Below are 26142 nucleotides of genomic sequence, written 5' to 3' on the forward strand. Positions count from 1 at the left end.
TAGCTAAACCTTTGCATTTATTCAACGCTAAGTCATGAAGTTATGTTCACAAGTTCATTTGCAGATACTGCTGGTAGCCTCATTGCAGGACCCATCAGAATATTGTGGGGAGACAGTCCTGTCTTCCTGTCAGGGTTGCTACGCATTCTCACCAGGACAAGTGGCAATGCATTAAGCCATTTCAATGCTGTAGAGGCACAAACCTTTGCCAATCAAGCTTTAAGTGTTCCATTGATTTGCTCCACCAATCCAGATGCCTCTGGTTTGTAACAACACAGCAATTTTCGCTCAATGTTCAGTGCTGAGCACAACAACTTTATGATCCCATTGTTAAAATGAGTTCATCGATCTGATTCCAAAGAAGTAGAGAATCCATAATGAGGTATACGTTCCCTGAGTAGCAGCTTAACTACAGTGAGACTATGATTCCTGTGTTTAGGATAAGCCTAAACCCAATGGGAGAATATACACACAATGGCTGATACATACTTAAACCCATTACAGGCAGGCATTTCAATTAAATCAAGTTGCGTTCTGCTAAATTGACCTCCTGATCTGCCTATCTGGCTCAAATTAACCACTGTGTTTTTCCTTACATTCATTTGTTGATATGTAACGCATCTGTGACAGATTGCTTCTGCAACCAATCTAGGTTGCACCATGTCTGCTTGAACGTGCCAATCATTGCATCTCTGCTGAGATGAAACTGGCCATGATAATACCTAGCCATCGAGCTCAAAAAACAACCTGGCAACAAGACTTTCCCTTAATTTGAATTCCAGACACCATCTCCCTCTCTTTGAGCGCAACCTGCTTTTATCCAGCCTCTGTGTTCTTCCTCTATTGCCTCCTCCTGTAACTTCTTGATCTCATCCCAGGTATCAACCACTGACATAAAAAAATTTTGATTTGTCTCACTGGTGTCACTTTCATTACTCCACTCTTCTTAGTAAGTGACACAATTGAATGCACAATATCTGGCAAATTGGTCAGCATAGGCATTGCCCAATGTTACATAGTCATTAGATTTCTGGTGGGCTACACATTTTACAATGGCAATCTTTTCAGGTAACTTTAAGATATTCAACAAGTTATGAATGTTCGCCCCATTTCGAATGGGTGATCCAGGTGAGGTCATGAAACCACGCAGGTGCCATAACTGCCCAAAGTCATGGACCACACCAAATCCGTATTGACTATCTGTGAAAATTGTCACTTTGAGCTGCTCAGAAACACAGCATGCTCATGTAAGAGCAACCAATTTAGCTATTAGGGCAGAAATGACTCCTTGAAGCCATGAGGCTTCGACCACTCCTGAGGGAGTGCAATCTACATAACCTGTTCTTAAAGTCCCTTCACTGTCTCTTAAACAGGAGCCATTAACAAAAACAACTTGGTAATTCTCTTTTAAAGGAGTCTCCTAAATATCGGGTCAGGGTTTGGTGCACAGTTCAGTGAGAATGAGAAAGTCATGTTCCATTTCACGAACATCATTTGAATCATCAACATTTACAGGCATTAATGTGGTGGGGTTTAAGACCGCACAACTCTCAACTGTTACATTTGCAGATCCAAGGATCAATAACTCATGGCGGGTAATACAGGCATTGGTCAAATATTGGGTCTTTGATTTGGTTAGGAGAGCTTCAACTGAGTGTGGTCCATAAACAAATAAAGGTTGTCACATCACAATGCCTTTGCATTGACTGATGCTCACACCAGCACTGTCCACAGCTTTTAAACAGCCAGAGAAAGCAGCAGCAACAGGATCCAATGTGGTGGAAAAATATGCCACTGGCCTGTTTGTTCCTCCATGCATCTATGTCAAAACAGAAAGAGCACAACCATCACATTCATGACAAAGTGGTGCAAAACCTTTCATGTAATCAGGCATTCTCAAAGCTTGAGCTCTGCACAAACCCTCTCTCAATTTAGTGAAAGCTTTGCCGCATTCTTCATTGAAGGTGACTCGGTCTGTGACTTCTTTATGTGTCAACTTCTGCAACAATTTGGAAATTACTGAAAAATTCAGGATCCATTGGCGACAATAACTCACCATGACCAAAAACATTCTGACATTTCTGTGTAACTGGGGGATTCATTTGCATGATTGCTGCAACTCTTTTTCTAGATACTTTCCTCACACCTTTCTCAATTTGGTGACCCAAATACTTTACTTTTTTCTGGCAATACTGTAGCTTAGCAGGGGAAACCATGTGTCAGTTTTCACCTAAATAATTCACCAACACTATGGTATCTTATTAGCAAGATTCACGTGTATTGAATGCAACCATCAGGCCATCAATGCAGTGCACTAAAGCAGACTGAAATGGCATGATGAAAGACTATATTCTTCTGCAGGATCTGAATAAAAATGGACTGAAATTCAAAAAAGTGTCTGTGGGGTATGACACCATGAATACAAACGGTTGCTGAATCGGAATGAAAAGAGGAGCTTACTATCCTCGTGCAAGGGCACTTGGGAAAAATGCTTGTGACTAATCAACAACTGAAAACCATTCTGCTTCACATGGGACCTGAAATAGAATCACTGCCAGATTTGGCACTACGGGACATCAGGATACTGCAATTTCGTTCACCTTTCTCAAATCCTGAACTATGCGATATTTCCCACTTGGCTTTTGCAATCCGATAATTGGTGAATTACATGGGCTGGCCATCACATCTTTCAGACTCCCTGCTCAACACAATCTACAATTACTGAGGTAATACCTTCAATTACTTCTGGAGTCATGTTATACTGTGGTGATCTGGGGAAAATTGCATTTAGCTTTACTGTCACTTTGACTGGTTCAACACCACAAATGAGTCCAATATCTTTTCTGAGGAGATCCCAAACTCTTAGCGTTACTGTTGCTTGTAATTCATCAAGCATACCCTTCACTGTCATGGCAGGAAACAATGTAATGAGAGGATACATCTCATCAGTTTGACTGAAAGTTTCAACACCGCTATTTGTCTGAATTGCTATCGCTTTCGCTCTACAAGTGATGGAACATTTTAATTTTCATAGCAAGTCTCTTCCTAATAGACTCACAGGACTTGAATCACAAACTACAAATTAGTTTAGACCCTAAAAAGCTCCTATCCTAAATGTAATTGGTCTGTAATGGGTTTACCGAATGCTGATTTGCTACTCCTACAAACTGAACTGTTCTTACTGATGGGGGCACATTAGGGACTTCTGCAAATCTGACAGTGGAACGAGTTGCTCCAGTGTAAATTAGGAATGAAACATCAGTACCCATGACACTTGCATTCACATATGGACCATGCTGATCTACCTCCAATGAAGCAGCCAAAACACATTCTTCCTCTTCTCAACTCTCGCTCATGTATTCTTCACTCGTTTCATCATCACTGAAATCAATCAATGGATGTTGGGGGATTAAATGATTTACATTTGCATTTGTTCTTTGGTTCATGTTCTGCTGAGGAAATATGACCTGTTGCTGTGCCATCTGAGCTTTTTTGCATCTGCATTTGCTGTGGGGCATTAATTTACTGTTGGGAAAATTGTACCTGTTGCTGAGGAACCTACATTTGTACTGCTCCATTAGGAACATTCCTACTTTGATTTCAGAGCCTTTGGACTTTGTGATTTTGAAACTTACTGTTGTCAACCATTTGTGCAACACCACCACTGTGCACCAAATTATTTACATTACTAAATGGACACTCCTGTTTTCAATGTCTGACATTGCCGCATGCATGACAAGGAAGCATTTTCTTCATATTCTGAACATCAGCTACATTCTCATTTAGATCTACTCGAATTCCATGACCTCTTCCTCTGAACTGAGGCACCATATTGCCTTGCTGTTGCGTTCCTTGCATTCCTCCTATGTTCACCACTCCTTGTGGACCCTGCATGCCTGCTGCCTGTGCAAAGTTAATTTGCATTACCATTGCCTTTTCCTTCAACATTTTCTGCTTCAAATCAATCTCATCACTACACTAATTTGCGTATTGCAACAATTCATCAATTGGCTTTCCTTGCCAACAAATCAAATGATTCTGAATCATATTAGTAGTTTCAGACTTCAATCCTTGAACAAATCTAATAAAAAATTAATCATATCTCTCAGCTCATTAATATCTGTGCCACTATATTGTCTGAATGCTTTCAGCAGTCTCTCCTAATAAGCACGAACAGACTCCTTCGTTCCCTGAGACATCCTGTCAGTCCTTTGCCAATCAATGTCTTTTGGGTAAACTCTAGTTTTCAGAAACTCAGTCACCTTGTAATTGTTTTTCATCACCTCTTCTGACGGTGCACCTATTACTGTGTCTCTCAGTAGCTCACGCTTTGGTCAATCAATGCTCCTCCTGCACTCAACTCACAAATCTGCTTGAACCACAATTTCAAACAAAGTGTTCAGATCTTCCCATAAACACTTTGCAAGCTTGACAAACCTCTCTGTTCGCTGGTACCACTCTACTGGTTTCTCCCTCAACTTTGGGTAATCATTTGTAAATGACAATGACAATATATCACTTCTGCTCGAAGGAACATGAACACAATTCCCTCCTGGGATTTCTCTCATTGGCATCATTCTTACAGCTCCTTCACCCTGGTGTACACCGTTTGAAGATACAGTCAACGTTTTCTTCAGATCTCTTTTCTTTGTTCATCTGCCTTCCAATGTATCTAATGCTCCCCATGTTTGAATGCTTTGAATAAACCATTTAATGTGAATTTTCATTCCAGGTGATCTCATGTTTGCAATGTCTCTCGTATCAAATTCTAATCTGTAACTCTTCTTCAACTGTTTGGATTTATTCATCTTGATTTCATATTTCTCAGGCAAATTAGTAAATTTTTCATAAACCTGCCCTGCTCTAATAGTAAAATCCTTGCACAGGAAGCACAATTCATTTTTATTGTAAGAATCAAATCTGTTCAATTCAAGGAATCCCTCAATCATTTCATTTAATTCCAATTTTAACCTAGCCATGGTAAATGTCCTTTCTCTCTCAGGCATGTTTCCTGGAACCGATGGTCCGCTCAAATTGTCTAACCATTCAATCAACTGTTGTGCTGATAACCCTTAAAACTAATGTAGTTTCCTCTATCTCAGGCCATACACTTTGGTACTTTGCATGGGGCTCTTATAGCCTCCTTATCACAGATGATCCCACTGAGCATGGGGAACATGTCACATCAATCAGTTGACCAACTCCACTATGTGTCTGGTTAGAACCAAAGGTATTCATAAGGTTCATGACTGGTAGAGTAGTGCTCAGTTTCCCAAAAGATTCATTCATTGCTGATACTAGATTTGAAATCTGGGGACCACTCTCCTTATTCCCCTCGGCATAACAGGTCTACTGGAATAAGGGTTACAAGAACTGTTAATTCTTCTGACAAATTAACACTAATCCCTTACTCTGGCCAGTCAATACTGTACCAAAAGCTTGATTTGACTGATTCAGGTGCAACATTCTGTGGTGTCGTCACTGGGGAATACATAGGCATTGTATGTCTCCGATTCATGACTTGTGCAGGTGTCTGTGCAGTAGGTGTAGACTCAAACTGAGTCATTCCTACCTTCTGAATTGCCTGTGGCATAACTGGAATAGGGACATTCTGAACTGCATTAACATTTGGAATTGTCGGATAAACCGCTGGCACCTGTGCAATATTTGCAGCAGATAAATTTGGAATTATCTGATCCTGGCTCTGTGCAATTGGAGCTGTGGCAACATTCGGGACTACAGTCTGGCTTACCGATGTGACTGCATTATATGGTGGGGACGATTCTGCAACAAATGAGTTATAAATTCATCATCTGAATCACTCTCAACATCTGCTAACCTTTTTATTTTCACCCAATCTCTATTCTGCATCTTACTCAAATTTCTTTTTGGCTTTAGGTCTAACACTTCCATCACGTTCCTGTGTATTTGCTGGAAATAACTTCACTGCCTGCAATGTATCTGCTCTCTACATTCTTTGTTCTGCATACCACCTAGCTTCTGCTAGTGTTTTTTCTGCTTTCCTCATTCTCCTTTCAAATTTCTGAGCCTCTTTTTGTGTTTCAACTAATTCTCAAACAGCAAGTTCTTCAAATTGTGCAGGTCTAGGAAGGGGTTTCGATTCATACATCATCCTTCACAAAATTCTCAGATTAAAAGTTCTGTACAAGGGAAAAGCTAGGGTACCATCCTTCTCAGTTATTTTGCACCATTAATTTACACAAAGACACGCTGAAACTCCTCTATCTTCCATTACCTCGAATGCTGGTGTACCCTCAGGTGGAGGAGGCTCACACTCCCTAAATTGAATAAAAACATTGCCTCTCAAAGCGTTCCTTCAAGTTTTGAAAACCTTTGTTTTTACACAAATCGATTTTACAAACACAAAATCTATTAAATCCATGAGCTGTTCTCAACTTATGGCAGCGTCGTCATCTCCACCAATCTGTGCGCTGCTTTTCTCACCTACCAACCTATCCCATCGCGGATCAATTAATGTCACACTCACTTCACTCAGCAGCTGCGACTCACTTCCGAGCCATCTCATACACCTCTCAAGCAAAATCTAAATGCAAATATTGTGAGCACAAAACCAAAAACTTGTCAGCTTACTATTGGTGGGACTCAAATGCTTTGAAGGCAGTATGGTACTTTCGACTTTGGCCTTTTGCACAAACAGCTACTCTTGCAGCTATGGCTTTCTCACAAACACAAGTAAGATTAAACCCACTAAACTCACTCGGACTGATATGGATCCACCATGTGCACTCAGGATTCAACTAATACCAACCAATAACACACACACTCAAGGGAAATCTACTGGTATTGTCTACAGCGCTCATTCGACCAACACCTTACCTGCAGACAATAAATTAACAAAGTGTCTCCATACACTTGTACAGTACTCCGGAGTCTGAGGCCTCGCAGGACCCATTACAACCAATCAATCAATCAATCACAGTATTTATAGAGCGCACTACGTACCCGTTAGTGTTTCAAGGCGCTGGCGGGGGGGCTGCTGCTACTGGTCGAAGAGCCAGGTCTTGAGGAGTCTCCTGAAGGTGAGAAGATCCTGGGTCTGTCGCAGGGCGGTCGGGAGGGCGTTCCAGGTCTTGGCGACGAGATAGGAGAAGGATCTTCCGCCGGAGGTCTTGCGTTGGAAGTGGGGAACGATGGCGAGAGCGAGGTAGGCGGAGCGGAGTTGGCGGGAGGGGACGTAGAAGTTGAGTCTGTTGTTCAGGTAGACAGGTCCGGCGTTGTGGAGCGCCTTGTGTGCGTGGGTGAGGAGTTTGAAGGTGATCCTCTTGTCCACGGGGAGCCAGTGGAGGTCTTTCAGGTGGTGGGAGATGTGGCATCGGCGGGGTACGTTTAGGACCAGTCGGGCGGAGGCGTTTTGGATGCGTTGGAGGCGTTGGATGTCTTTTGCTGGGATGCCTGTGTAGAGTGCGTTGCCGTAGTCCAGTCTACTGCTGACGAGGGCCTGGGTCACCGTTTTTCTGGTTTCCGTCGGGATCCATTTGTAGATTCTACGGAGCATGCAGAGGGTGTTGTAGCAGGAGGAGGAGACTGCGTTGACCTGCTTGGACATGGTGAAGGCGGAGTCGAGGACGAAGCCCAGGTTGCGCGCGTGGTTGGTTGGTGTTGGAGGGGGTCCCAGCGCAGTGGGCCACCAGGAGTTGTCCCAGGCCGAGGGGGTGCGTCCGAGGATGAGGACCTCCGTTTTGTCGGAGTTCAACTTTAGGCGGCTTTTTCTCATCCATTCGGCGATGGACTTCATTCCCTCATGGAGGTTGGCTTTGGCGGTGTGTGGTTCTTTGGTGAGGGAGAGGATGAGCTGGGTGTCGTCGGCATAGGAGAGAATGTTGAGGTTGTGCTGACGGGCCAGTTGTGCGAGGGGGGCCATGTAGACGTTGAACAGCGTCGGGCTGAGGGATGAGCCTTGGGGTATGCCGCAGATGATGTTGGTGGCTTCGGAGCAGATGAGAGGGAGAAGGACTCTCTGGGTTCTGCCGGAGAGGAAAGAGGAGATCCAGTTGAGGGCTTTCTCTTGTATTCCGGCTTCGTGGAGTTGTGTTAGTAGGGTGTGGTGGCAGACTGTGTCGAAGGCTGCGGAGAGGTCCAGGAGGATGAGGGCTGATGTTTCGCCATTGTCCATTTGCTGTCTGATGTCGTCTGTGGTGGCGAGGAGAGCGGTCTCGGTGCTGTGGTTGCGTCTGAAGCCGGATTGGGAGGGGTCCAGGATGGAATTGTCCTCGAGGTGGTGGGTGAGTTGAGCGTTGACGATCTTCTCGATGACCTTTGCCGGGAAGGGCAGGAGGGAGATCGGGCAGAAGTTTTTGAGGTCGTTGGGGTCTGCTTGGGTTTCTTGAGGAGGGCGTGGATTTCGGCGTGCTTCCAGTTTTCCGGGAAGGTTGTGGTTTCGAATGATAGGTTGATGATCTTTCGAAGTTGGGGGGCGATGGTGGAGTCGGCTTTGTTGTAGACGTGGTGGGGGCATGGGTCTGAAGGGGATCCTGAGTGGATGGAGTTCATGATCTTGCAAGTTTCCGAGTCATCTACGTGGGTCCAGGCGGTCAGGCGGTTGTTGTAGGTGGAGCTGTCGGAGGTGGGGTCTGGCGGAGGCGTGGTGTTGAGGCTGTCGTGGATGTCAGCGATCTTCTGATAGAAGAAGGTGGACAGGGCGTCGCAGAGTTCTTGGGAGGGTGGGATGTCGTTGGCGTTGGCGCTGGGGTTGGATAGCTCTTTCACGATGCAGAAGAGTTCTTTGCTGTCGTGTGCATTGTTGTTCAGGCGTTCTGTGAAGTGGGAATGTTTGGCGAGTCGGATTAGTTGGTGGTGCTTGCGGGTGGCTTGCTTGTGGGCTGCCAGGCTGTCTGGTGAGCGTTCGAGGAGCCATTTCTTTTTTAGTTTCTGGCAGGTGCGTTTGGAGGTGATGAGTTTGTCTGTGGACCAGGCGGCTTTTTTCTTTTCTTGGTTGTCGGTGGACCTCTTGAGTGGTGCGAGGGTGTTGGCGCAGTCGTTGATCCACCGTCGTAGGTTGATGGCGGCGGTGTCTGGGTCGGTAGGCGGGTTCTGGGCGAGGGTGCTGGTCAGTTGGTCTTTGGTGACTTTGCTCCAGCGGCGGTGAGGTGGTAGTTGGGTGCGGTGGTGTTCGGTGTGCTTCTTGAATGTGAAGTGGACGCAGTGGTGGTCAGTCCAGTGGAGTTCAGTGGTGTGGCTGAAGGTGAGGTGGTTGCTTGCGGAGAAGATTGGATCGAGCGTGTGGCCGGCGATGTGGGTGGGTGTGTTGACCCGTTGTCTGAGGCCGAGGTTGGAGAGGTTGTCGATCAGCGATGTGGTGTTGGCGTCGTTGTTGTTCTCCAGGTGGAAATTGAGGTCTCCAAGGAGGATGTAGTCCGTAGAGGCGAGGGCGTGGGTGCTCGTGAGGTCGGCCATGGAGTCGTTGAAGGGAGCTCGTAGTCCTGGGGGTCGGTAGATGAGCGTTCCCCTGAGGGTGGTGTTGGGGTCAGTGTGGATCCGGAAGTGCAGGTGTTCGGCGGTCTTGAGGGTGTCGTCCGTGTGGGTGTGGATTTTGAGGGTGGATTTGTGGGCGATGGCTATTCTTTCTCCGATTCCGTTGGGGCGATCTCTTCTGGTGATCTTGTAGCCGTCCAGGATGGCTATGGCGATGTCAGGTGCTGAGGAGTCGTTCCACCAGGTTTCGGTCAGGAAGGCTACGTCTGGCGCGGTGGTGTCGAGCAGGTCCCAGAGATCGATGGCGTGCTTTCGTGCGGAGCGTGTGTTGAGGAGTATGCAGTGGAGGTGGTTTGTGCTGGTTGTTGCAGGTTTCCTTGTTCTGTTGCAGGTGAAGTTGCAGGCGTGGCAGGAGAAGGGTCCTTTGGTGTTCTTCGGTGTGGCCTGGAAGCAAGTAGTGGAGGGGCCGGGGTTGAGGGCGATGAGTTCGCTGGCCGAGTAGTGACGTCTGGTGGTGCAAGGAGCGTGCGGACCAGGGGGGGTGGCGCTGGGCGCGGTCCAGGTGCGGATGGGAGCAGACGGGCTTGCCTCTGGCGCGCCAGCAGCACGGACGCGCTGCGCCAGCCATTAAGAAGGGAGGGGGAGGGAGGAGCAGCTGGGAGGCGGGAGGCGGGAGGCGAGAGGGAGCGGAGAATGGGGGCGCGAGGGGAGTGGGGCCACAGGGAGGCAGCGGCAGGGAAAATCAGCAAGGGGGAGCACACAAGGGGCGAAAAAAGCGGAAAACAGCAAAAGGCACAATTGGAAGTAAAAGCACAAAGGCACAAAAGCAAGTCACAGAATACGGAATACAGTCACAAATACGGTGAAACGGCACAATGCACAAGCGGAATACAGCAATCTAAAACAGGCACAAATGGGGGCAAAAGCGCAAGGAAGCAAGGCGCAGAAAAACAGAATACAGTCACAAATACGGCGAAAACGGCACAATGCACACGAGTCTAGCGATGCTTACCAGAAGCCCACTAGACACCAAGGATGAGGCGCAGGACGATGCCTGCGGGTGGAGGAGGGCCTCGAACACGCTAGCAGCAGCGTGGGCGGGGGTCAGGGACACGGACACAGCAAGGTGGTGCTGCGGACGTGGGGGGGCGAGCTCTTGACCAAAAACAGCAACCATGAGCACTCCCCTCAGTGCTCATGTATGTTTGGCCGGCCGTCTCGGGTTGGCCAAACACACATGCACACAAGGGCGCTCTCCAACCTGGCACTGTGTTGCCAGATAGGAGAGAGCAGGCCCAGGCTCCTAGTCTGTCTTGGAGGACCCAGCCAGGGTGCTCCAGCCAATCATAATGCTGCTCTGAGCAGCATCATGATTGTTCGCAGGGCAGGCTGGGAGCCTGAGCCTTCACTGGGGCAGAGAGCAGTGGCGCGGCCATGCGCTTAAGGTAAGTGTTTATTTATTTATTTATTTTGTTTCTTTTATTCTCCCCATCCCCACCCCGCCACTTTGCCCCGTCGCCAGCTGCGACTGGACATTATACTACAGACAATTCTAGACACCTTGAACAATTTAACACTCAATCAGATTCCAAACCGAATAACATTTCTAAACATAATTACAATCCCAAAATCAATGTCACATATATGGTGTGCAAAACTAAATCATAAACATACATGAAAACCATAGGCTGACTGAAACATCTAAAAAGATTTAACCTACTGAACATCAACACTGTTAAACACTCCAAAAGAATAATGTAAACACGATATGCACATTATTGTTAGATTTCAAATCAGAAGATGGTGACATCAGTTAATCATCAAAAAAGAGCTTAGCATTCAATTTCAAATTTCATGTTTCAGGGCTGGGCCTTTGTCACTAACACAAATTTAGACCTGCATGTATGAGAACAGACTAACACATGTGGGCAGAAGTAAAAATAAAAGTAAGACAAAAATAATTTTGAAAATCTTCTAATTAGGATAACTCACCATACAAATACGCTATGAAAAGGAAACAAGAAAGCACATTTAGTTAAACCTCTCCTCATGGGACAGCATACAGCGATGACTCATTAGAGAGGGCAGTCACCTTCTTCCATCGTCAATTAACAGCAGCATCAGGATAGTGCAGAACACAAGTTGCAACTACGACAGATCAGCAGTTCAGAATTAGTTGGCCATGTTAGTACTGAACCACATAACAGAATAGGGCAATTAGGACATAATAAGAAAACTCATCTGGGTACTTGAAGAATAGGAGCGAGAAGCAGACGTAAACAGACTCCAACAAAATTCTAAACAGCATTGAGGCAGGAGTGGAACTCTTTCAACATTTCAAAATCTGGAATAGCCATGATCCATTCATTGGTCATTCAGGTAGCCGCATTTCGGACGTCAATTTCTGCATCCACTCTGTGTAGATGGCACAGTGGAATTTGCAACTGTTCTGAATCTTCTCACCAAAAGTGCATTGTCATCTATATGATTTGACACATTTCTAACAAAAAAATAAATGTTCTAGTTATTTGTAACTTTAGATCCTTTCTCACCACAATGAACTAAACTAATACATTTCACATAAGAACTACAAATGTCTGGTCTTGTTTGACAGCTAGAACAAATAAAATAACATTGTTGATTCTAAAAGATGTTTCTTGCCTTCAATACAATAGGAAATTCAACGTTCACACTAACAGATTGGGGAAATAATTCAGGTCAGAGGGGACAGAATAAACAAGTGATTTTCCATTATTGCTACAAATAAATCTTTCAGGCCTAATCAAGCTAAGAAAGCCTTCATTCATATTGATTCATTCATTTATTTTTCTGCACCCATGTAACTTTCAATAATAAAACTAATTTAATTCAATATCAGTACGATTAATTCATTTTTATTTAATTTTTTCAATAACACTTTTGATGTTAACTCACATTAGTACTTCAATTAACATAAATGCAACATTCTCATGTTAAAATGTAGTGTATAATATAAATGGTGGTCATATGGCTCACCATAATTCAAACATGCACATTTTAGAACTAGTGTTATTTTCTCTATTTTCTTTTAAATGTAGGTTAATTTGTCACGACATGCTAACTTCTATGCTGCTAATATTTTAATAAAATGTGATCTCTCTCAACTATGAAAAGTATGTTTTCAATCAAGTGAGACAGCAAGTTGGTGAAACAATAGATGAGTTTGTTGAAGGACTTGATGTGCTTATGGAACACGGTATTTTGTGAATTTAATGATGATGAAGCCATACACCTCAGTGTCAATAATGGATGTCTTTCAGACTTTTGCAGAAGATGCATGTTGAGAGAGAGATGCTCAGTTTCAAGACAATACTGATGTCTGCAAGAGTTGCTGAAAGACAAGACCAACAAGCTGCTGATATGGAAGCCAGAACAGTGATAAATGAATCAGCGTTGGTCAAGAAAAGCATCACAAGTACAAGGCAGAAGAACGTGAGTCAACATCTTCAAAGAAGAAAAAGTTATGCTTCAGATGTCAATTTCCATTTCCCCATGAAGGTAACTGTCCAGCCCTAGGACAGACGTGCAAAGGTTGCGGTAAAGAAAATGACTTCAAGATGGTTTGCATAGCAAAATAGAAACCAAATACAGCACAGCAAGAAGAGAAAACAGACTCCAGAAGTTTCCAGAAGCTTTCTCGCCATGCCCACAAGGCCAAAATCAGTTATGACAAGTGGAAACCAGACAGAGTCGATCGTCGTCAAGCTCATCCTACAAAGGCTCTTCAATATCATTATCAAATACCAGTGAAGAATATGGATGTGTCAAGATGGCGGCCGCGTAACGCAGCCGCGAAGCGTCTGCTCCGACCAAGGAAACCTCCCAGTGTTGCGGCAGCTCTCCCGCGGGTCGGAACTTCCTTCGGCAGTCGCGCTTAGAGGAAAACAATGTAGCGGCATTTTAGCAACATTGTGCTGACTCGCGTTGCTTCACCTGCTCCTTCCCTCTTTTTTTGGGGATGACTGTCCCAGGACTGTCAGGAGGGGTGGCACAGGGGAAATATTGCGGATGACATTGCTTTTTGAAGGACTGCTTTTCATGTGAGGATTGTTCTAGGCTACTTGCCTCTTGGTTTCTGCGGGGCCCTTTTTTTTTCCCCTGGGAGAAGTAAAACTACGTGGATTTGCTGACGGAAGCTAAAAGGATTGCAAAAGTGCCTTCCCGGGATGCGGTCTGGACTGCTCCTGCTCCTACCTGAAGACAACTACAGGTCTGTGCTCACGGGTCCCAATTGGGGGCAATTTTTGACGTGGACTCAAAAAACGGTCAGAGTTTCTTTATTTTATTACAAGTATTTGACACTGGGCGTATATTATAATAACGCATTTTGCATTAAAAAGCAAAAAAAAAAGGTAAAAATGCCACCTAAAGGAGTGAAAAATGTGACTCTGTCTGGGCGAGGCAAGCTGGTAAGAGTAAGCCTGTCAGCACGGCAGGGGGGGGGTACGGATATAAAACAAGGCTTAGGTGAGAAGGTTGTCTCCAAAAACAAGAGTGCTTCACTGGACAGGTATTTTGAGAAAGGGAAGGACATACTGGTGGGGGGCATAGATACCCCCCCGCCACCGTGGAGGAGGCTGATCCTCTAGTAAACAAGGAGATGACGGCTATAGATGTGCCCCCCAGCATGAAGGTGGGCAGAGTGATGCTGAAGATGTGGCAACTTTACAAAAACAAGCTACCGGGAGTCAGATGGAGCAGAGGGAGCAGAGGGAGGGCGCACAAGGCGCTAGGTCATTATTACAGGTGGAGCGGAGGCCAGTGGAATTACGCGATAATGAGACAATACAAGTAGACAAGTTTTTCTCACTATCAGATCATTCAAGTTGGTCAAGTAACGAGCAGCTGGATTTGGAGGCGGATAAAACTTCTTCTGAATTCGAATCTGAGGTGTCCTCTTTGGCATTGGGAAAGGAATTACAGGAGAGTGGCAGGAGTGCCACTGTTAGGAAAAAACAGAGGAAGAGAAATGAGCAAGTAGGACCTAATAAGCACTCCACTAACCCATTGGACACTAAGGGGGTTATTCTAACTTTGGAGGAGGTGTTAATCCGTCCCAAAAGTGACGGAAAAGTGACGGATTTACCACCAGCCGTATTACGAGTCCATTATATCCTATGGAACTCGTAATACGGCTGGTGGTATATCCGTCACATTACCGTCACTTTTGGGACGGATTAACACTCCTCCAAAGTTAGAATAACCCCCTAAGGGTCTTCAGGGGCTTCAGTGGGAGTATTCCAAGGATGATTTAACTCTATATGATAATGGTGAAAAACAGCCTAATCCTGTGTCACTGGAAACCATATATCAAAGCATTATGGAACATCGAGAGGAATCTAAATTAGAGAGCCGTAGGACTCAAATGGCTTGCCGCTAGATGCAAATCCAAATTCGTCGAGTAGCTAAGACATGTTCAGAGTTTACTACACGGATGGAAGAAGCAGAGACCCGGATCTCGCGTCTGGAGGATGAGGCTGGAGCTCGCCAGTCATCTCGAGAAATGATGGAGAAACAACTTGAGGACACTCAGTGGAAATTGACAGATTTAGAGGATAGAATGAGGAGGAATAATCTGCGCGTCCTGGGTGTACCAGAAGGACTTGAAGGATCAGATATACATAGCTTTATGGTCGCACTTTTTAAGGAAGCTTTTCCGGACTTACACCAGTGAGACTGGGACAAAGAGGTTCAAAGAGCCCATCGATTTCCTTTTAGCAAAATAGGATCAAACTCAGAAGGAGGAAGTGGTAGACCTAGAGCAATATTAATCTCTTTGCTTAATTGTCAGGCAAGGCAGGCTATATACGACCGAGCTCGACCCAATGCTAGAAGTAAGGCTAAGGGATGTGAGTTTTTTGTGAGACCAGACTATTGCCATATTACTGTTGAAAAAAGGTGGAGGCTCCGGCAGTTAATTCAGCCACTTCAAAGTAAGGGGGCACAGGTTTTTTTATTAAATCCGGCTAAACTGAAAGTAGTAAGGGATAATAGGACTTACTTCTTCACGACAGAGGAGAAAGCAAGGGCTTTTTTGGGTGGACTTAACGGTCCGGTTCCCTAAAATAGATTGTCTGGATTGGGACATAGGGGTGGGGGTAAAGTAGAGAGGGTTAGGAGTTAAGCCCTGAGAAGTCGAGCCGGGGGTAAGAGAGAAGCCTCTTAGGATTAATCCCCCCTTTAGGAAAAAATATATTATTTTTTTTGGCTGAAACAGGGTTAGATAGAGAGAGATAAAGACAAAGAAAGGGAGAAAAGGTAAAAGAAAAAAATAAAAATAAAATCATGCACTGGGTAGGGACGGTCGGAGCGGAAGCTTTACCATCATTAGGGACAGTGAGATCCCATACTCTCCATAAATTGGGTGTAAGGGTAGGGGTAAGGGGTGTAGGGGGTGGGGGGGTGGTTGGTAGCAGGGTTGGGGTACAAGGGGTGGGAGGATGGGAGAGGGGGGAGAGGGGTGGCGGGGAGTGGGGGGGCACTAATATAGGCAGAAATGTTTAGAACAATTTAATGAAGACATATCAAAAGAAGAGGATGTATAGGATTCAATATCAACAAGTTGGTTTCTTTAAGGGAGAAAGTATTGACGTAAGTTTGGTACATCAAACTGAGTGATATGACAAATAGATTAAGGATTTGTACACTGAATATTTGCGGTCTAAATAGCCCCCAGAAAAGGAAAAGAGTGGCAGCTGGTCTTAAACTAATTAAATCAGATTTATATTGCTTGCAGGAAACACACATTGCATGGAGTAAGCGAGAGCTCATACGAGAGCTTGGGTTGACGCCTCTTGTTTGTACCAGACAGGAGGTTTTGACACGTGGGGTGACGATACTTGCCAGAAATAACAATGTACAAGTTTGTAGATCTCGAGCAAGTAACGATGGGCGGTGGGCTCTCTTAGAATTATCCGTGAATACATTTAAATTTACCCTCTGCACTATATATGGATCAGTTTTGGACGAGGCTGAGCCTCTGGATACGTTGAACATGGAACTAGTTGGATGGCCCTTACCAATAATTATTTGTGGCGACTTAAATATTCATTTAGAGGTAGGTAGCAGGAGCATGGGCACCCAGAGTTTATATCGGGGATGAAAGCCTAAAGTATGGAAAGCTCTAAGGAGGTTAGTAAGGGAACATGGGTTGAGAGATGTCTGGGAAAATATTAAAACTGTAGATCCAGGGTATACCTATTACTCGTTCCCACATGCTAAATTGGTAAGGTTGGATTATTTTTTCGTATCACAAAACGTAATCCATGGGGCTGAAATAGAATGCAAACCCGGATTCTTATCAGATCATAATCCATTAATATTGTCCATAACAATTAAGGGTCCATCTAATCCGCGTCGTGTATGGACATTTGATAGGAAATTGTTGGTTGACCCAGGATATATATCCCATATGAAAGAGTGGATTCACCACTTTTTTGATATCAATCGGAATACGGCAGATCCGGGGATGGTATGGGATTCATTTAAAGCTGCAGTGAGAGGTGAAACTCTTAGCTATAGTTTGGGAATACAGAAAATTAGGGGGAAGGAAATTGTAGAACTCCAAGAAAGATTAATAACAAAAGAGAGGGAATTAGCTAGTAAAATTACTAGTAGAGAAGATATTACTCTCACTCAGACCCAAATGGCGATTCTTAAGGCTAAAATAAATGCTTACTTGAATAAAACAGTGGCAGCCGTCTATCAAAGTCACTGATTGGAGTGTTATGAATATGGTGAATCCACAGGAAAAGTCTTAGCTAGACGGGTCAGACAAAAGGCAGTTAAACAGAATGTTTTGAACATAATTGATGGTAATGGGCGGAAACATACAGAGTTAGAAGGAATTCTAGAGGTTTTTAAGGGTTACTATCAGGAGCTGTATAGTGAAGATATAGTGTATTCTGAACAGCTACAAAAAAAGGTTAGTGAATTTCTGGGGGGATTAAAGAGTACAAGGCTTTCTTCTGAGGAACAAATTACATTAGATGCACCAATTCGTATTGATGAGATAATTGAGGCAGTAAGCTCCCTGGCAACAGGGAAAGCTGCTGGACCGGATGCAATACCACTTGAATTTTACAAGACCTTCCTGATAGATATTAAAAAGGATATGCATAGCATTTTTTGTATAGCGCAGGCAGGTCAGGCACCCTTATCGTGGGAATGTGCAAGTATTATAGTGCTAAAAAAAAAGGATAAATCAACAGAGTTCCCCAGTTCATATAGACCCATATCTTTGTTAAACGTAGATGGAAAGATTTATGCAAAGATTTTGGCCAGTAGATTGGCAAATGTGATAGTCAGGCTGGTTAGAAAACAACAACATGGGTTTATTCCGGGTAGAGATACAATAGATCATATAAGAAGAATAATAGCCATGTTTGATCTTGCAGAACTATATCAAACAAATTTAGGATTATTACTTTTGGATGCCGAGAAGGCATTTGATCGGGTATTGTGGAAGTTTCTATGGGAAGTCATGCGCTGGAAAGGTATAGGGAGTGGATATATCACAGCTATATCACAGCTATAAAAACTTTATATGTAGCCCCAAAAGCTCGAATTTGCATTGCTGGTTTGGAATCAGATACTATCTTAATCTCTAGGGGGACTAGACAAGGGTGTCCATGTTCCCCCTTGCTCTTTGCTCTATATATTGATTCTTTCTTGCTGAGATTAGAAGAATGCAAAAATATTCAACCTCTATTATATCATGGAGAAACATAAAAGGTGTTTGCATATGCTGATGATGTAGCTATAGTGACAAGCAACACGGAGGAAGCTATTAAGGCAATAGAAATAGAGGCAAGAGAGTTCGGAAAATATTCCGGATATAAGCTGAACTCAGATAAAACACAAATAGTATGTTCTGGGCACGTTTCACTAGTAGATAGATGATTGGTATCTGAAGCAGTGTATTTGGGGGTGAAGATTACATCAGTGGTTAATCGGTTGGTGGAAATTAATTTTATCCCATTATTAAATAGAATAAAGAGGGATTTAGACCGAATGCATAATTTGCACTTATCGCTAGAGGGTCGCTGCAATGTATTGAAAATGATGGTTCTGCCAAAAATCCTATATTTATTTCGGGCTATTCCCCTTGAGGTTGATAAAAAATGGCTTAAAAGATTGGAAAAGATGGGGAATAATATTTTATGGGGATATGCTAAAACGAGAAGGGCAATTAAGTATATGACACTTCCCAAAGATCGAGGCGGGTGGTCAGTCCCTAATTTTACACTGTATTACTACGCCTGTTGTCTTCAACATATGGATGAACTTATAAGGGGAAGTTTTAAGGGTAATGAAGAAGTAAAATCAACCCCTATTTATAATGATGGCGGGTGGGGAGGCAAGTGGTTGGTTATCAAAATTTGAGGAACCAAGTTACTTTAAAAAAGTAAGATTTAAGCCTTTTTTGTCCGCCTTCAAGGTTTGGGCTCAAATAAAACGGAGTATGGGACTGGGAAAGATTACGGCTTATAAACCAGTGAAATTTTCAGCTATCCCAAATCATATCTTTAGGGATCCCATACTAGATTTTTGGCGTTCTAGGGGAATAAATAAAGTCGGAGACTTGTATTGTAAATCCGGTTGTAAATCATTTACGGATCTGCAGTCTCAATTTGGCTTACCTAAGACCCATTTTTTTAAATTTTTGCAAATACGAAACTTTTTACAGTCTCAGAAGTGCGTTACAGTACAGTTGTCGGAGATCCCGGTAGTTGAGGCTGTTAAAAATGGGGCAAAGATTGGCAAGTTATATAAGTTACTAACAGAGTTACAAGTAGATGATATGGCACAACAGAATGAGCGATGGATTGCACGATTTGGGGTGGCTGGAGAGTGGGTGGACCAATCCTTAGCCATGGCTGAGACAACATTTCTATCAGCTAATTTGAAAACCCAGCATTACAAAACACTGATGGACTTATATTATACTCCAGCAAAACTGAAAAAGTGGAGGATATCCTCTGGAAGCTGCAATCGATGTGGGGAAGTTGAAGCTGAGATAATGCATATGTTTTTTGTATGCCCAATGTTGCAGGGAATATTAAATGAGATAGAGGTATTCCTTAAGAAGATCACGCATTGTAATATTCAGGTTACTGTTATGCTGGTAGTATTGGGAGTCGTGGACTCATCTGAAAGTATGGAACCTGCACTGTATAAAATAAGGCGATTTTTTTTTTTGTCCATGGCAATATACCGCTTATGTATTGCTACAGATTGGCTCAAAAAAGAACCCCCCACGTTTGAGAATTGGCGCTCTAGATTACTTACCATCTATAATATTGAATGAAGTCTTTATAAGTTAAAGGGTCATAAGAAGAGACATAGAGGAGAACGAATGTGGGCACCACTGACTAGATGGTTGGAATATCAAGATACAGTTTTTAAAAAAAAAAAAAAAAAAAAAAAAATGCTAATTGTTTCGATATGTGATATATATAACTGATGTTTTTTTAAAGGTCTTCTTTCTCCCGTTGTTTTGTTTACTTTACTTTCTTCGTACGGATATATTATGTCTTCTTCTTTTTTTTTCTCATGTAACCCCCTCCCTCCGACATATAAAAAAAAAGAAAAAAAACAAAAAAACAAAAAAAAGAAGAATATGGATGTGTGATGATGGTATCAACTAAAGAACCACGGGTGCATGTCAGTTTTGGAATAGGAAACCAGTCAGAGGAATAGCCAAACCAACGAAGACCTCATCTCCTTCAGAGCTGCATCCGCCATCCATTACCCACACATCAAGAACACAAGAAAGAACACACTCCTGGAACTCCTCCACACACAACAAGAAGGAACTTTTGTCAGTTATCAACGAGTTCACAAATCCCCCCACCGAAGCTACCAGCATCCCCCGTCGCAACCTTCTTCCACCACAAGATCCAAGACATCTATGACAGCTTCCTCCCGGAAAACCAATCCAGCACCAGAACCTATGACCAATCCACCCCTCCAGAACCTACCCAGACCATCCACAGCTGCGCCACACTCACCATGGAGGAAACAGAAAGCATCATGAACAGCACCCACTCCGGAGCCCCCAGGGACCTTTTCCTGCATCACATCTATGTCAGAGCCGGCACATCCATCTCCCCCAAAGCTCCAGAACACCATAAACCGCTCCATCCACACAGGCACCTTCCCCGAGGACTGGAAACAATCTGAAGTAAGCCGCCTCCTGAAGAAACCCTTTTCTGAACCCTCAGAAAAAAAGAACTTCTGGCCATCTCACGGCTACCCTACCCGGCCAAAGTACTGAAGAAAGCCATCAACACACAATTACGGAATTTCATTGAGGTCAACAACTCTTTGGACAACACCCAGTCCGGGTTCCACACAGAGGCAGCTCTACTTGCAGCCACCGACCACATCCGATCACTTTTAGACGGCGGCCACACCGCAGCGCTCATACTCCTCGACCTCTCAGTGACCTTCTACACGGTCTCCCACAGCACACTATGCACCAGACTCCACAGGAGTCAGCTGCGTAGTTCCCCAAGGATCCTCTCTGAGTCCAACTCTTTTCATAATATAAATGACCCCACTGAAAGCCATTGTCAGAATCCATGGAATGAACATTGTGTCATACGCCAATGACATACAACTCATCATTTCCCTTACCGAAGACCCAGACACAGCCAAAATAAATTTCCACACTGGAATGGAAGCTGTTACCACCTGGATGAGAGAAAGCTGCCTCAAGATCAACTCTGACAAGACAGAGCTCATCATCTTTGGAAACACCACCTGAGCATGGGATGACTCCTGGTAGCCCACATCTCTCCCCACCCTCACAGACTGAGCACCCCAACAACCTAGGCATCATCCTCGACTCCCCCCTATGTATGGCCCGCCAGGTAAACTCAGTCACCTCCTGCTGCTAGCACACCCTCCGCAATTTCCGGGAAAACTTTCAATGGATCCCTGTAGACTGCAGCAGGACAGTCACCCATGCCTTAGTCACAAGCAAGCTTGACTAGGGCAACGCTCTCTATGCCAGCACCACGACGAGAAACATCAAAAAGCTGCAACTAATCCAAAATGCCGCCGCCAGACTTGTCCTCAACCTCTCACGGCAAGAACATATCTCCCAGCACCTTAGAGTCCTCCACTAGCTCCCAATAGAAAAATGAATCACCTTCAAGCTACTGACCCACACGTACAAAGCCATACACAACGTCGGACCAGTCTACCTGAACAACCACGTCTTCTTCCATAGCCCCGCCAGATCCCACCACTCTACCCAGCAAGTACTGGCCACCATACCACACATACAGAAAACCACCGCTGTAGGAAGGTCCTTCACCTACCTTACGGCAAAGAGCTGGAACAACCTTCCCCTGTACCTCATACAAAGCCCATCGCTCACCATCTTCAGGAAGAACCTCAAGATGTGGCTCTTCGAATGAGGCTCTTTCTGCCCCCCCCAGCGCCTTGAGACCCTCACAGGTGAGTAGTTGCAATATACAAAAACTGATTGATTGATGATTGAGTTTGGCTGCTTGCAAGGAAGAACAAAAGACAAAGGCAAACCATCAAATGAAACAATCAAATTTATTTGGACATTGCTCAAGATTACAATAAATGTCTACAGTTGGCCATTAACCTTTATCATAGACAGTGGTGGATTGATTAACATCATGCCAGTTGAGAAGTTCAATAGCCTGTTATCTGTGCCAACCCTCAACCCATCAAACATGAAGGTATACATTTGGGCTGTTTCTAAACCGTTGCAGAGTCAAGGGTCAAATCATAGCGAAGATGCAACATAAAGAAGTATGAGTGCAAGTGTCAATTCAGAATCTTCAAGTAACTTCGCCCAGTGCGTGCTTACTCATTTTTGTCACTGTTGCTGATATTTGACTGATATTTCCCAATTACAACCTCCAAACTCAATCTGAAATTGTGAGTCATTTCTGTTGTTGTTTCATGACCTAGGACGACTCAAGACAATGAAAGTGCAACTTCACATTAATGAGAACATTTTCCCTGTTGCCCAGTGGCACCCCAGAGTGGCTTTTTACATTTGTGAGACTAAGGGGCATATTTATTCTCTGTTTGCACTGTTTTAGCATCATTTATTTTGATCCTAAAACAGCGTAAACTTAACTCCATATTTATATTTTGATGCTAGACATGTCTAACATCAAAATATTGGAGTTAGCGCCATTTTTTGGATGCGTCAACCCACCTTGCGTCAATAAGATGCAAGGTTGGCGTTCCCATCCAAAAAATGACTCTATGCCCGTAGTGCCATATTCATCCCCGTGCAAAAATGGCTTACAGGTGCTAGGCAGACCTAAATAATGGTGCTAAGCCTGCTTATTATTTAACACCTGGATCAGACCAGGAGTTAGGGTAGCTGTGGACCCATTTCCATGGCTAAAGACTATGGAATGGGCCCACAGATGCCCACCCCATGTCCCTACCCACACCAGAGGATAGGTAAGTATACAATTTTTTTTTGGCTGTGCACTTGGGGGCCCCTTACATGGGCTCCCCTACATGGCACTGGGTCCAACGGCCATGCCCAGGGGACAGTGAGCATGACTCCTGTCTTTACTAAGACAGGAGTCATTTTTGGGTAATATTGTGTCAAGAAATGACGCTAGGATGGTTAACGTCATACATATTGGCGTTAACCAGCCTAGCGTCATTTCTGGCGCCCTAACACCATTTCCCCCTATCGCCACCCCATGGCTAGTGTCTTTTCTTTTGATGCTAGCCGATCCTTACCACCGGCTTGTGCCATTCCATAAATATGGTGCCCGGCTTGTGCTCAGGAATGGCGCAAGCCGGTGGTAAACGTTTTGACGCAAAACTGCATTTGCGCAGTTTTGCGTCATAAAGTATAAATATGGGCCTATGTGCGCTAGGACCTTTGCAGTTCTGTGCAGAATCAACAGAGGAATTACGTAAATTGCTGGGAGATATTAAGGTGTAGTTACTACACAGGTGTGGTCATTTTTTGCACGGGAACACCTACCTTGCATCTCATTAAGGCAAGGTAGGTTTCCACTTCCAAAAAATTACTTTAACTCCATAAATTTGGCGCTAGACGGGTCTAGCACCAAAGTATAAATATGGAGTTAGTTTTGCACCGAATTAGAGTAAAAAAAAATGACACTAATTTGGTGCAAACAGAGTATAAATATACCCCTTAGCATAAAAAAATAAAGCTAATCTGGTTAAAGTCATTTATTTTGACTCTAACCTGCCTAACATCAGTTTTTTTTTTTTACGCCAGCCTACCCTTTGCACCGGCTTGCACAATTCCATAAATATGGTGCCCAGCTGGTGCTAAAAAATGGTGCAAGCCGGTGCAAAACATTTTGGTGCAAAACTGCGTTAGTGCAGTTTTGCACCAAAAGGTATAAATAAGGCCCACAGAGTTTTATTGTTATTGTAGTATATATTATTTGTGCCTACAGCCCCCTTCCTTCTTCCTTCTAATGAGTGTTTACTTGGGAGTTAGCATCCTTCAGAATCATCTGTGAGTTCGTATGCGATTTTTAAATGTATAACACGCTACAAAAACCGCATTTTAGTTTTCTTTTTTTTTTTAACTATACAACAGTAGGCAACAATATTTTATTGCAAAAAAACAATATCCGATCTAGCCTCACGTCTGCTATTTTGCCAACTGTTGGTGTTTCCTTCCTCTTTCGCATTCGCAGATGCATCTCATGTGTGCACTTCATGATATCCGACCAGACGTGTGCACACGTTTTCTCAGCTGGCCTACTGACATTGGAAGTTAGAGGCCTTCTTCACGCCCAGGCTTTAAATGTTATTTTGGCGAAGATGTTCTTTCTTTGCTAACAAACACAATCGCTGTTGCCATGGTAATGACCTGGCAGCAATCTGAATGAATTCTGACACAGCTGGGATGTTATTGCAGTGCCTATTGCTCTGACCGCAATGCTCTCTCTTACTTCTTGTCAAAAGAAAATTGAACTATTTTGTGCTGCGGGATCTATTCTCAACAACTTGCTTTTCACAGAGAAAGAAAAGAAAGAAGAAGGTGGCTAGAACTGCAGCCAAGAAGAACTGTGACTGATGAATCTAGGGGAACACATAACTCTCAAGAGTGATGGTGAGAAGGTGGTAGCAGAAGCTCTTGAGCCTCATTGTTCCAAAACCACAGACATTGTTCTCATGTCTTTTTAAGATAAGGCATGACCGGGTCCACACCTGTCATTTGGGCTGTCCAAGAGTCAGAAATAAAACACATGTCCTCGGTCTGGTGAATCTTCATCCACTCATAAACCGTAGTGATTCCTAACCGAATAAAGTGCTGAAACGCTTGGCCAGAAGCCTTTCTATAGTGAAACAGGAGTGCCATAGCTGCATTCTCTTCAAGCTAGACAATATGTATGTCTTCTGTTATAGTAGCTAGTTCAGAGGAATTCACATTTGGGTTCTACCAAACTTCTTTCAACTCAATTCTATCAAGCATCCTGTCAGTGTAATCCAAGAACCAATGGATCTCTTTAGGTCAGATTGACACTCACTGTATCTAAATGGCTATAGCTGTTGGAAGCCAGAACATCCAGTTTTCTCAGTAAAGAAGAGATCTTTGCTTCCTATTGGAATTGATAATTCCTGAAATTTGACAGTGCGTGAAGAATCAAGGCCCATGTGTACGAAGGGATTTTGCATTTCGTAATGGTATGATTCACAATTTCAGGCAGGTAGGAAAAGCAAAATGCCATTTTGGTATGTATGAAAGGCATTTGCGGTGGTGCAAAATGCGATTTCTACCTCACAAAAATCGCTGAATAGGAAATCGCAAGTAGGGATTTCCAAATAGTGAATCGCTAACCCATGTACAAAGGATTTCCTAATTGCAAATGGTCATAAAGTAGCCATTTAGGAAATGCAATTACCATTGAATTGAATCAGATGGTTACCAGGTGCAAACTAAAAAAAGGCACCCAAAATGCATCAGGCTCTTTTACAGTGGCAGCTTTGTACATTCTGGTGAGGAGGATAAGGATTGTGGCTCTGAGGTAGCGAAGGAGGAAGAGACAGGAGTGGATATTTAGGGTGAGAGTCACCCTGTCTAAACAGACAGAGGAGAATATTGAGAGTCACAGACTGAGTAGTCAGATAATACTTGATTTAGTTACAACCTCAGCTACAAGTCCCAATACTCAGAAGCAGCACAATCCCATGCCATGTGTAGGTAATGTGTTGCCTACACCTCTTAGCTTCTGGCAGTTGCCCAGGGATCACAGCAGTAGCGGGGGCATGTCACAAAGAGCCTTTTCCAGATTCTTTTTATTAGATTCCTGGACATCATGGTGAGAAAAGTTAACAAATATATATCATTCCTCAGTACCCCCCAATTATTGCAACAAACAAAATTGTTGTTCTGCAGGGTGGCATAGTTCCCCGATGTCGTTTGCTATGTTGATGGTACACATATTGCCATATGCCCCCCCTCGGCAACTGAATACATTTACCGGAAGAGAAAAAAATCACACTCACTGAATGTGCAGGTAGCATGTGATGCATCCTGTATCATAACAGACCTTGTGGCCAGATTCCCAGACAGCACCCACAACTCATTCTTGTTCTATCACAGTGGAACCCATAACCGACTGGCACAGGGTGAATTAGGCAATG

The sequence above is a fragment of the Pleurodeles waltl genome, chromosome 5, assembly GCF_031143425.1.
Source record: "Pleurodeles waltl isolate 20211129_DDA chromosome 5, aPleWal1.hap1.20221129, whole genome shotgun sequence".
In the NCBI taxonomy this organism is placed as follows: Eukaryota; Metazoa; Chordata; class Amphibia; order Caudata; family Salamandridae; genus Pleurodeles; species Pleurodeles waltl.